Source organism: Cucurbita moschata, unplaced genomic scaffold (genome assembly GCF_002738365.1).
Source record: "Cucurbita moschata cultivar Rifu unplaced genomic scaffold, Cmos_1.0 Cmo_Scf00099, whole genome shotgun sequence".
NCBI classification, from domain to species: Eukaryota; Viridiplantae; Streptophyta; class Magnoliopsida; order Cucurbitales; family Cucurbitaceae; genus Cucurbita; species Cucurbita moschata.
In genome coordinates this window covers 1-12,885 of record NW_019268615.1, presented here as the reverse complement: position 1 = coordinate 12,885, position 12,885 = coordinate 1, and the positions used below count along the sequence as shown (strand labels likewise).

The 12,885-nt window shown below is 39.9% G+C and overlaps 1 long non-coding RNA gene across 1 annotated transcript; it reads left to right on the top strand.

The window, feature by feature from the left end:
• Window positions 1-3,358: 3,358 nt before the first annotated feature.
• On the top strand, window positions 3,359-10,630 carry LOC111439645. The gene is made up of 3 exons (XR_002709832.1): window positions 3,359-3,706; window positions 9,004-9,013; window positions 10,620-10,630. It is a non-coding gene; the product is annotated as an uncharacterized LOC111439645 (long non-coding RNA).
• The last annotated feature ends 2,255 nt before the right edge of the window (window positions 10,631-12,885 follow it).

The following is a 12,885-nucleotide window of genomic DNA, read 5'->3' as shown; positions in this document are numbered from 1 at the left end:
ACATCGATGTTCGATTTCATTTCTTGCGTGATTTGTGTAAAGAAGGCATTATTGAACTCAACTTTTACCGAAGTGATGAACAAATCGCAGATCTATTCACAAAGCCCTTAAAACAACCATTGTTCGAGAAGCTTAGAAGAAAAATGGGAATGTGCAGAATCCAAGATGTATATCAAGNCCTAGCCAGAAATGATTATGAAAACAAAGGCAAGAGACACTTTGACAAGTCCAAGGTGGAATGCTACAGATGTGGACGCCTTGGACATTACAAAAATGAATGCTATACCAGGCTTCAAAAGAAGAAAAGAGATCAATCCAATTTTGTGGAGAGAAGAGAAGAAGAAACATTATTAATGTCATTCCATGCTATGAAGGTTGCAGATCAAGGTGTATGGGTCGTAGACTCTGGATGCAGCAATCATATGACAGGTTGTAAGGAATTCTTCTCAACTCTAGATGAAAATTTTCATACTACGGTTTCTCTCGGCAACAATTCAACTCTCCAAGTGATGGGGAAAGGAATCGTAGATATCAAGACTAGAAATGGCTTTGTAGAGTCTATTTCTAATGTATTCTACATCCCTGATCTGAAAGCCAACTTACTTAGTATCGGTCAGTTACAAGAAAAGGGGTATGTGATCACATTCCAAAATGATGAATGTGAAATTTATGACTCCAAAAGAGGATCGATTGCTAAGATGAAGATGACCACCAACCGTCTATATCCGTTGACGTTAAATATCGTTGCCAAAAGTTTGATGGTGAAGAAAGAAGATACCACCTGGCTTTGGCATTTTAGGTATGGTCATCTACACTTCAAAGGATTAAAGACGTTGTCCTCAAAGAAGATGGTAACTGGGTTGCCAGATATTACTCCACCAACGGAAATTTGCGAGAGCTGTGTAGTAGCAAAACATGAAAGAAACTCTTTTCCATCTGGAAAATCAAGAAGAGCTCAAGCAATTTTGGAGTTGATTCATTCGGACATATGTGGTCCCATCTCTCCAGCATCAAATGGTAACAAGAAATATTTCATGACCCTCATCGATGATTTTAGTCGAAAAACATGGACTTATTTCTTGCACGCCAAATCAGAAGCCTTTGATTGCTTCAAAAGGTTTTGTGCTACTATGAACACGGAAACTGGAAGAAGAGTCAAGGCTTTAAGAACTGACAGAGGTGGAGAATTCTGCTCGAACGAGTTTATTCAATTTTGTGAAGAGAAGGGCATACGGAGGCAGTTAACAACAGCATATACACCACAACAAAATGGTGTGGCCGAAAGGAAAAACAGGACCATTCTCAACATGGTTCGAAGTTTACTAAATAAAGGAGAAGTCCCGAAGGAATTCTGGCCAGAAGCTGTTGTGTGGTCCGTTCACATTCTCAACCGGAGCCCTACTTTTTCTGTTAGAGATATGACTCCACAAGAAGCATGGAGTGGAAGAAAACCTGCAGTAGACCACTTTAGAATCTTTGGGTGCATAGCATATGCACACGTTCCTGATGAGAAAAGGAAGAAACTTGAGGACAAGAGTTTGAAGTGTGTGTTCCTTGGAGTAAGCGAGACCTCTAAGGCGTACAAGCTCTATGATCCTTTGACAAAGAAGGTGGTGGTAAGTCGTGATGTAGTCTTTGACGAAAAGAAGACTTGGACATGGGAAGAAAAGATCACTGTGAATCAGCAGATTCCTGTAGATCTTGAAGAAGAACAAACTGAAGCCCCTATTCAGCCTCACTATGAGCATGGAGAGAGCTCATCACAAGCTCAACAAGAAGAACCAGTAGAAGAAGATCATGATCATAATCAAAGACATCCAAGAACAAGAAAGAGACCAAACTGGATGATTGATTATGAGATGGACTATGAATCAAGTGATAGTGGTTATTTTGCATTCTTTATGGATAGTGATCCAATTGTCTATGAAGAAGCAGTAAAGGAGAAGAAATGGAAGGAAGCTATGGACAGTGAAATCAAATCCATAGAGAAGAACAAGACTTGGGAGCTCACTGATCTTCCTAGAGGGCAGAAAACAATCGGAGTAAAATGGGTTTTCAAAACCAAGTTGAATGAAAACGGTGAGGTGGATAAGTACAAGGCGCGACTTGTTGCAAAAGGATACAAGCAAAAGTATGGAATTGATTATAAGGAGGTATTTGCACCAGTGGCACGTCAAGACACTATCAGGCTCATAATTTCTATTGCAGCACAGAAATCTTGGCCTATATATCAACTTGATGTGAAATCGGCCTTCTTACATGGAGAGCTTCAAGAAGAAGTATATGTGGAGCAACCAGAAGGTTTTGTTCAAAAAGGCAAAGAGGAACAAGTATACAAGTTGAAGAAAGCTTTGTACGGTTTGAAGCAAGCTCCGAGGGCATGGTACAGTCGCATTGATTCTCATTTTGAAAAGATGGGATTCACTAAATGGCCGTATGAACATACGTTGTATGTGAAAACTGAAAAGGGAGGTAACATTATCATTATTTGCTTATACGTTGATGATTTAATATTTACTGGCAATAATGAAGAAATGTTTGAATTTTTTAAGAAGAGCATGATGAAGGAATTTGAAATGACGGATCTTGGCTTGATGAGATATTTTCTTGGAGTAGAAGTTACTCAAACTCCCGCAGGTAACTTTATCTGTCAGAAGAAGTATGCTCAAGAATTACTTGAAAGGTTTAAATTGGATGAGCGCACCTTTGGAACTCCATCAGAATTGGGTTTAAAGTTGCACAAGGATATTGACGGGCGAGAGGTTGATAATAGGTACTTCAAACAAATTGTGGGAAGTTTGATGTACCTAACTTCAACAAGACCAGACATCATGTATGCGGTTAGTATGATAAGTCGTTACATGGAGCATCCAACGGAAAAACATCTCAATGCAGCAAGAAGGATACTTCGTTATGTGAGAGGAACCTTTGATTTGGGGGTATTCTACAAGAAAGGAGATGATCCGAAGATGGTTGGCTATACAGATAGTGACTATGCAGGTGATATAGACGATCGTAAAAGTACTTCAGGAAGTATTTTCATGATGAGTTCAGGAGCTATTTGCTGGTCTTCAAAGAAGCAACCTATTGTAACACTCTCAACTACAGAAGCAGAATTTGTGGCAGCAGCAGCATGCTCGTGCCAATCAATTTGGTTAAGAAAAATGCTTGAAATTCTTAATCAGAAGCAACCAGGTACGACGGTTATATATTGTGATAATATGTCAACTATTAAGTTGTCTAAAAATCCTGTGTTGCATGGAAGGAGCAAGCACATCGATGTTCGATTTCATTTCTTGCGTGATTTGTGTAAAGAAGGCATTATTGAACTCAACTTTTACCGAAGTGATGAACAAATCGCAGATCTATTCACAAAGCCCTTAAAACAACCATTGTTCGAGAAGCTTAGAAGAAAAATGGGAATGTGCAGAATCCAAGATGTATATCAAGATGACGAAGTGAAGTCCTAAACTGATTTCCGCAGAATTCAGTTTAAGGGAGGGTGTTGAAGCTAATAATAGAGTTTGAATGAGTTTGAATGAGTTGAATGAGTTACTGCCGAAGAGAAGGAGGAGGTGGATTCAATTTCGTCCACACAAATCTCAACCAACTCCAGGAATCCCCCTATAAAAGGACCTCCCTCCCCGTCATTCAAATCACTCCTCCTCTCAATCTCACTTCAGTTTTCTGTTGTCACCAACAGGAGGTAGATCAGAGATTTCTTAAAAATTGATTTCTTGTTTCCTTCTTTGACGGCAACGGGAACAACGACACGGTGTGAGTTTGCTCTGGTTAGATGTATTAAGGCTGGTGGTCACCTTCGCAGTGTGGGTTGGTCGATATAGGCGTCTAGTATTGAGATTTTAAGTCGTGGTTTTCTCGTCGGAGTTCTCTTCAGTTTTCTTGTTGACTGGGTGTTGGAGTTTGGCCTAGGCCGAGGGAGGATGAGCTTGGGCTTCACGCGCATGAACTGTGTAGGAGTGGACTTTGGGCTAAGCGGTAGATGTGGGTCAAGTTTGTGCGTACCGAAGGGTTGTTCCAAAGCTGAAGAAGGTTCAACTTCAAACCTATTGTTTGGGCGCTATTTACTTGTTGCCCAATTTTGGTAGATTTTTGTCCAAATTTTTAGGATGGATCCTCACAAAAAAAGACCTAAAACACAGAGAACTTTTGGTATCTATTTCTCCAACCCAAATCAAAATAATGGTAAGAAAAATTAATGAAATTAGACAACAACAAGAAATTTAGAAATATGACTTACAAGAATGGTCTCTTCTAACAACGATCCCTCTTTTACTCTAACGCCAAAAAAAAAAGAAAGAAAAAAAAAAAAGAAAAGAAAATTGGCTAAGTCAACAGAGGGGCAAAAATGTCATTTTGCCCATCAAGTAAAACCTCATGGACCTCTGGCAAAAGAAAAAAAGAAGCAAGAGAGAAAATTGGGAGGAAACAGAAAAGAGTCGGCGCGAAGTTCATCGGACCACTGTCGGAATCCACCTTCAAACGAGACCTATACAAGGACTGATAGGCTAGCGAAGCCGACGCTCCGTCAAGATCCAAGAACGTTTCGTGAGGTAAGATTCTGAATGACATTTTTCAAATCAGAGCTTTTCCTATGTGAATCGAGTCCTAAAATGTTGATATATTCACCTAGGAATAAATCTACACATGATCTGTGAAGAAGTTTGGCTGAAACCTCGATCCAATGGCAGAGATCTGAGAACGGTAAACAAACTTCCGATGCTCTTAACTTGTCCGGTAGTTAAGCAAAAATTACGAAAAAAATACCAAGACATAGCCCATAACACGATCTAGAACATTGCCGAAGAAATCATATCGATTAGAACTCCGAATCAAAAGATATGAAAATCGGAAATATGACTATGTTACGGATTGCAAAGGAGAGAGAAGAAGAAAAACAAAGAGACGGTGTCGGCCGGCGAGCGGCGAAGGGCGGCGCGGCAGGCACCGAACAGGCATCAATCATCGGCTAGAGCAACGCAGCCCCAGTGAGACGACGACACGTGTCGCCTACAAACCCGGAGCTGAACCGCAAACTCGAGCCGAGCCAAGCTGTGATGAACCAGACCGGTCGACCTGCGACTACGCAGAAGCTGCCGCACGTGGTAGTCGCGCATGCGGCCTGCGACTGGCGCACTTCCTCGTGCATGGTCGACGCACAACCGGCGGGTGAGACGGCCGTTTTGACCCGTTTACCCTTTGTTTGCCCGATTGTTGTCCCGATTCCAGTTCTAATACTGTTTTTGTGTGAATAGGGACCTAATTGAAGGAAATCAATATTTTTAGACACCTCAGGGGCATAGAAAAGCTAGCAAAAGGGCACGCATCAACCAGGTAAGTCACCACCCGATGTTTAGGAAGAAATACTTGTAGGATTCGCTTGGACTGTATGCATGCTAGTTATTCGCCTTAGGTAGTAGCCTCCTATGACTGATTGTTATGAGATGATGATGTGTTATATTATGTGAAGTTCTAGGTGAATTATCCGAGCGTGCGATCATGCTTTAAATTTCCGCTATACGTATGCATGTGTTTAATTCATGTTGGATTTGTGTGTTCTGCGTTCTAGGTGCTTGATGGATGACTTTGCCCCATTAAGTGTGAACTTCGCGTTCTAGGTGCTTGATGGAGGCTATCGCCCATTGCGCCTGTGTGCTAAATTGCATGAATTATATATTACGATGTTAGACGAGGGTTGCATGCACACTCTGTTATTTTCTATGGCCCATTACTATGATAAGCTTAGGGATTTGCTGTTAGGAGCGGCAAGTCGCTCTACCTAGACTTAACCTTCCCCTAGGAACTTAGCGGATTACCACAACAATAAGGTACCTCGAGAGTGTTCATAGATGGCTAGTGTGAAAACGGTATCTATAGCTTCGTGGGAGAACCAAGGATTCCTGACCAGTTCTTACTACTCTTAGCCATTTCGCATGGGAAATATGTCCCCACGTCATACAGCCCATTAGCTGCATGGGAACGGGTTGGGTCGTGCCCCCCATAGGGGGACTATATGGGCTTAGGAGGTACTCGGCAAACCCGTAAGCTAGATACCATGTAGTCTCAAATAGCCATGCAGAGGTAGCGCCTCATAGAGAGATACTGATCGTATCAGCTCGGCGTAAGGAACCTTTAGGTATCTAATGAAAGGACGATGAACCGGTGAAGCCCAAGGGGCAAGCTTCAAGGGACTAAGATTAGAACTAGATGTCCTAAAACCGAATTAGGAGACGGTGGGAACCTGTTAAGCTAGGATGCGAAGAGAGCCTACAAGTAAGTGGCTTACTGAGTATAATTTTTATACTCATCCTTGCTATGTTTTCCCTTTTTAGGAGCGCGAACCGTCGGTCAAGGGCAGGCGTGATGGAGACGGGGATTGTCACAAAAGAATGGGTTGTCCCGGGGCGTCAATCCAGTCTTTAATTTGTATTTGCATTCTTTCGTAATTTGTTTCTAAGCTGTTAAGTGTTTTGTTTGTTTGTCGTTCGAAAACTTTATTAGAATTAAATAATTTTCTCTATTGCATAGTTAAATTATTTTCTGCATTCGTGTGTCGTCATTAGTCACGGTCGGTAGTAAAATATTGGGCCATGACATTTACTGACTGGATCTATATCATATTGTATTCTGATCTTGTCTTCACCTTGGTAACAAATTTAAACAGCACCTTCTTCTAGTTTGAAATTGTTTTATATGTGATTGTGGTGTTTGTCATTCTTTATTTTGATTTGAAGTTTATCGAATTGTCATCTTTTATTTTTGTTTGACTAACTTTCTTCTTGTCTTTTTATTCATGGTTCAAGATTCGAAGCCTGGTAAATCATGTCATGATATTACCCCAACATTTCAAGCTATTTTTGTGATTGGAGAAAGTTCATTCAAGATATAGAAGCTAGTTGTTTTTAAATAAATGAGTGGATTAATTTTGTAGCGACCCAAAATTTTCTACCTAATTTAAGGTCGATACTGTATAAATATCATGAACATTGAATGCGGAAATACTTCATTTAAACTTTCATAAAACGTCACATTCATCTTAAAATACAGTCATGGACTTGCGTGTTTTAAAAACACCTTTAAAAATGACACAACAAAAGATTAAATAAAATAAATAGACTTTTAAATTAAAAACATCATATTCTAGTTTAAGTTTAAGAAAATAAATACACTATCCTATGCATGTGTCAGGGTCTCGAGTTGCAATGTCGTCATCAGCTGTACAGGAATGTCTTGCCTTAACCTGAAATAGAAGTAGCACGTGGCTTGAGTATTTAAAGAAATACTCAGTAAGTGACCCCACTATTGGGGGTTAAAAGCAAGAACATGTGAATGCAATGACGGAACTTATCATATCAGTCTATTTTTCCACGGCACTATCCTAACGGGTAACTTGGATGTGTACTACTCTACACACAGCCCATACGTGCGAGTATGGACTCACCAGTCAGTTCGCACACCGCTAGGCCATTTTTCTTGTCGGGCAAGCATACTTTGGGAGCTCCTTAGACCGAACACTCGTTAGAACTAGTAACCGTAATGGCAGCATTAGGTTAAATATAATGATCGTTCTCCTGCCTGATCGTCGCAACATTCTGATAAACATAATGATTATCCTCTTGTTTGGTCATCCAGCATTATGATAACCATAATGATCGTTTTTCTGTCTCGTAACGTATGCGTCCGTACTATTGTGAAGGGTAAGGGGTATCCCCTAATACATGAGCACACAATAATGCTTGAGATCCCAACATTTTTTTCATTTTCATTATCATTTAATACAACTCCGCTAGAGTTTCGTACATATCATATCATTTTTCATATCATTTCACATATCTTTTATCATATCTTTCATGCATACATCGGGGTTATATTTCATGCTAGTTCGCCGTTTTGCATGTCAATCAACATCATATCATTCAAATTACATAACTATATCATATCATAACATTTCATGCTTCCAGACAAAAAAAAAATTCATCATATACATATCATACCATAACATATCGCATCACAATATATCATATCATAAACATGTCAATTATCACATAACTCGTATCATAACATGTATCATATCATATCCTATATCTATATATCTATATCTATATATCTATATATATATATATATATATATCCATCATTCACATGTCGTTTCATAATCATATCATATCATAAACACTTCGTGGTCATATCGTTCCCTTACGTATCATAGCCTTAACATTCTTATATCTATCACGGTCATGACGCTACATGAACGTACCTTAGTCATATAATTACAGAAACGTATCCTAACGCTATCGTTCTATCAATCTATCACAATCCTATCCCTTTCTGCCCATAACCTAACCATATTATTTTATCAATCGATCTTGACCATATCGTTTTTATCAATCTCTCATATCCATAGCACTTTGATACGTAACCTAACCTTAACGTTTCATGAACATATCTTACTCTTATCATTACATTACGTTTAGTGCATCCTTCTCGTATCCTATCTCAAACATATCATTGAATAAATCGTACTATAAGTATTATCATACAACTCACATATTATAACTGTAAGCATGTGATGTCCCACATTGGTTGGGGAGGAGAACAAAACACTATTTGTAAGGGCATTGAAACCTTCCTCTAACAGATGCGTTTTACAATCTTGAGGGGAAACCCAAAAGGAAAACCCTAAAGAGGACAATATCTGCTAGCGGTGGTGGATCTGGATCCTTACCAAGGATTCAGATTTTATTTTTTTTTTTAGATTTTATTTTTGCTTCAAAAAACGAAAAGATATTATGCCATGCATTTATTTTCGCCAGAAAAAGTGCGCAATTTCGTACAAGAAAGTTATTACCTTAATGGAAACGTTATGAGACCCTTTATATTCCTATGTTCAACCCTTCTCTTTCCTTAAAAATGATTTTTTCTCTTCAAACTCGCCTTCTATGTCTGAGGGTGTTCGAAAGAACAGAAAACCGAGCGTGTTAGAGGGAAAAGCGTGTGGGTTGGTTCGCTAGTTTTTTGGTTAGTTCTCGAAACATTGGGGTTGCTGTTTCAGAGGAAGAATGGAGTAGAAGTGAAGTATCGACGTCGGGAGCACTGCATCGAAGAAGGTTGCAATCGGAATCGAAGAAGGTGTGCTGCATGACCATCATCGAAGTCAGAATCGGAGAAGGCGACGACGTCGATTAGGGTTTCGTTGTCTGGTAGGTAAGGAAGATGACGTGTCAGATTCGGGTCAGGTTTCACGTTCAGCCTCTAACCCAACCCACAGATGAACGCTGGCCGCGTTTCGACCCAACACCGATCCAACAGACGCACGCCTCTAGCGCGCTTTCCCAGCTTTGCACGCGTACTCACAACTTGGCTCGCACGTGGACGAGGTTGGCTCGACTCCATTGCTCCTCGACTCGTCGACGGCAGATCGGCGGTCGGCTTGGGTGTTAGCTCAACAGCTCGACTTAGCGGCCCGGTATCCACAATATAACGATTCCTAGGTTTTCGGCCCTTCTGAAATCGTTTCTGTCCTTAATTTTACCATCTGAGGTCAATATGATTCCTAACCGTCAAAGATAGATTGCGTTGGGAGTTTATTTTGATAAATAGCATGAGATTTAGCTAGGGTATGTTATGAAAGGTTCCTAAATTTTTTTATGTGGTTACTATAGGACGTAATTAACCGTTTGAATTAGCTTGTTCTGAGTGACTTCGGCCAAGGTCATCAAGGTAAGTGACCTTACTGTTGGAGTTAGCTTACTAAGTGTTATATGATGGTGTGTGCCCTGTGGCCCCTACATGCACCATATTTTATGTGATATGACTATATGATGTATGGATTATGGGACTATTTACACTATGAAAAGTTATGGATTATGTTTACTTGACTGTTGACTCTTTACGCTATGAAAAGTTATCGATGATGTTGACTGTTGACTGTTTATGCTATGAAAAGATAGTTGATCTGCTAGTATTATATGCCATGAAAATTTTGATCGATGCCATGGATACATGTAGTATTATCGAGTCATGTCATGAAATGCTTATATGAAACTGGAATGTATTTTCACGTTATGTAATATGTCATGTAATGTCAGTTATGTGATATGTCATGTAATGTAAGAAACGTATATGTGATGTTAGCAATGCTTATGTAATGTCATGTTATGTATGTTAAGGAACCTCATGCATATATGTATGTCACTTGCATCGAGATACTTCCCCTTTATGTTATGAAGGAATGAAATACGATATTTATGTTCGCCATGATATCATGCGAGCTCCTTTCTGTTCTGTGGTGTCTGTGGACGTGTAATATATTGTGTTAGGTTATGGAGCCGGCTGCTTATTTATAGCTTGGTCAACGGTTATATCCGGTAAAGCTATATATGGTAAATAACTATATATAGTAGATGGTTAAATCAGGTAAAGCTATATATAGTAAATAGCTATATATAGTAGATGGTTAAATTTGGTAAAGCTATATATAGTAAACTGAACTATATATATATCCCGTTCGGTAGAGCTTTGAATGTACTTTCTGTTCTCTGTAATTCTCTCTTACTATACCTACGCGAAGTCATCAATAGAAAAATCCTTTTAGCCAGAGTTCTCCTTGCACTTTTCTCTATCCTGTTCTTTGTGTTCATCTAGATCGAGCGTGTGCGTTGTTGTGCTATCCTAACAACTGGTATCACAGCTAGACGAAATTCACCACGATCTGTGAAGATGGAAAGTTCAAAGATTGAAATTGAGAAGTTCGATGGATCCGATTTCAGTTTCTGGAAGATGCAGATTGAAGATTATTTGTACCAGAAAGATCTTCACAAACCTCTGTTGGGGGTGAAGCCGGATACCATGACCACGGAACAGTGGAAGCTCAAGGATCGACAAGCCTTAGGAATGATCTGATTGACGCTATCCAGAAACGTGGCGTTTAACATCATCAAGGAGAAGACAACGTCAGATTTGATGAAGGCGCTGTCGAATATGTATGAAAAACTGTTGGCTATGAACAAGGTGTATTTGATGCGTAGATTGTTCAATCTACAAATGTCTGAAGGTGGACCTGTTGCTGATCATATAAATGAATTCAATATGATCATAAGTCAACTGAGTTCAGTGGAAATTAATTTCGAAGATGAAATTAAAGCGTTGATTTTGATGTCATCCTTACACGAGTCATGGGATACTGTTTTTGCCGCAATCAGCAGTTCCCGAGGATCTGATAAACTGAAGTTTGGTGAAATTCGAGATATAGTTCTCAGCAAAAGTATTCGCAAACGAGAAACTGGAGATTCATCAGGCAATCCTCTTAGTGTTAATCGAAGGGGAAGAAGTAAATCAAAAAGCTCAAACAAACATGGGCGATCAAAATCAAAGCACCGGGGAAAATCTCTAAACAAACCCAAAGTAACGTGTTGGAGCTGTGGGGGAAAAGGTTACTTTCGGACAGGTTGTACAAGACCAAAGAGGAAGCAGAATCACAAATCTGGAGATGATGATGATTCTATAAATTCAACAGAAGACATTGGGGATGCTCTAATCCTCAGCGTGGACAATTCGATTGAATCCTGGATTTTGGATTTAGGTGCATCTTTTCATTCGTCTCCAAATAAAGAGTTGTTCCGGAATTTCAAGTCTGGAAATTTCGAGAAGATGTATCTTGCCGACAACAAAGATTTGGAGATTAAAGAAAAATGAGATGTCTGCATAAAAACTCCGGCAGGAAATCAGTGGACATTAAAGGATGTCAGATATATTCCTGGTCTCAAAAAGAACCTGATCTCTATTGGTCAGTTGGACAACACAGGTTATGCAACAAAGTTAGGGAAGAGTTCGTGGAAGATTATGAAGGGTGCTACGGTGGTAGCACGTGGCTCAAAATCTGGAACCTATACACCACTGCAGGGTGTATGAACATAGCTGTTGTTGCTGAGAGTGCTTCAAATTCAAGTCTACAGCACAATAGACATGAACCTATGAGCGCGAAAGGAATGAAGAGGCTGGCTGCGAAAGGAGTTTTAGAAGGTCTGAAATCTGTTGATGTGGGTCGTTGTGAGAACTACGTTATGAGCAAGCAGAAATGAGTTAGCTTCACAAGGACCGCCAGAGAATTGAAGAAAGTGCAGTTGGAAATGGAAACAGATGTGGAGCAAGGTTCCAAGACCACGAAGCAAGTGGGAGTTGAGTTTGAGTTGCAAGGAAACTAACCTAGTGATGTTGTAGTAGATACTCAAGAAACTCCTAAGACGACTGCTGAGGAACCAGATGTGGAGCAAGGTTCCAAGACAACAAAGCAAGTGGGAGTTGAGGTTGAGTTGCGGAGAAAATCACCAAGTGATCTTGTAGCAGATACTCAACAAACTCCTGGGGTTGTTGCGGAGGAATCAGTAGTGAAGCAAGTGACACCTGAACTGGTGTTGAGAAGATCATCCTGTACTATCAGAGTACCAGATATGTATGTACCTTCATTACACTATTTGTTGCTGATGAAAGGGAACCATAACCCTTTGATGAGACCCTACAGTTGGAGGATACAACCAAGTAGGAGCAAGCCATGGATGATGGGACGTCTAGGCTTCAAAAATGCGTTGTATTGAGATTGAGTACGTGGCAATAGTTGAAGCTGGAAAGAAGACGATATGGATGACTGACTATCTGGAAGAATGAGCAAGAAGTAGCATGAAGATATTCTTTACAGAGATAGTCAGAGTGTCATACAGTTGGCGAAGAAACCCGGTCTATCATTTAAAGATAAAATACAGAAGACGATTCCATTTCACTTGCAGGTTAGTGAAAGATGATGATGTGTTTGGAGAAGATAGAGGGTGCAAAGAATCCAGCAAACATGTTGACAAAATGTGTTGATGT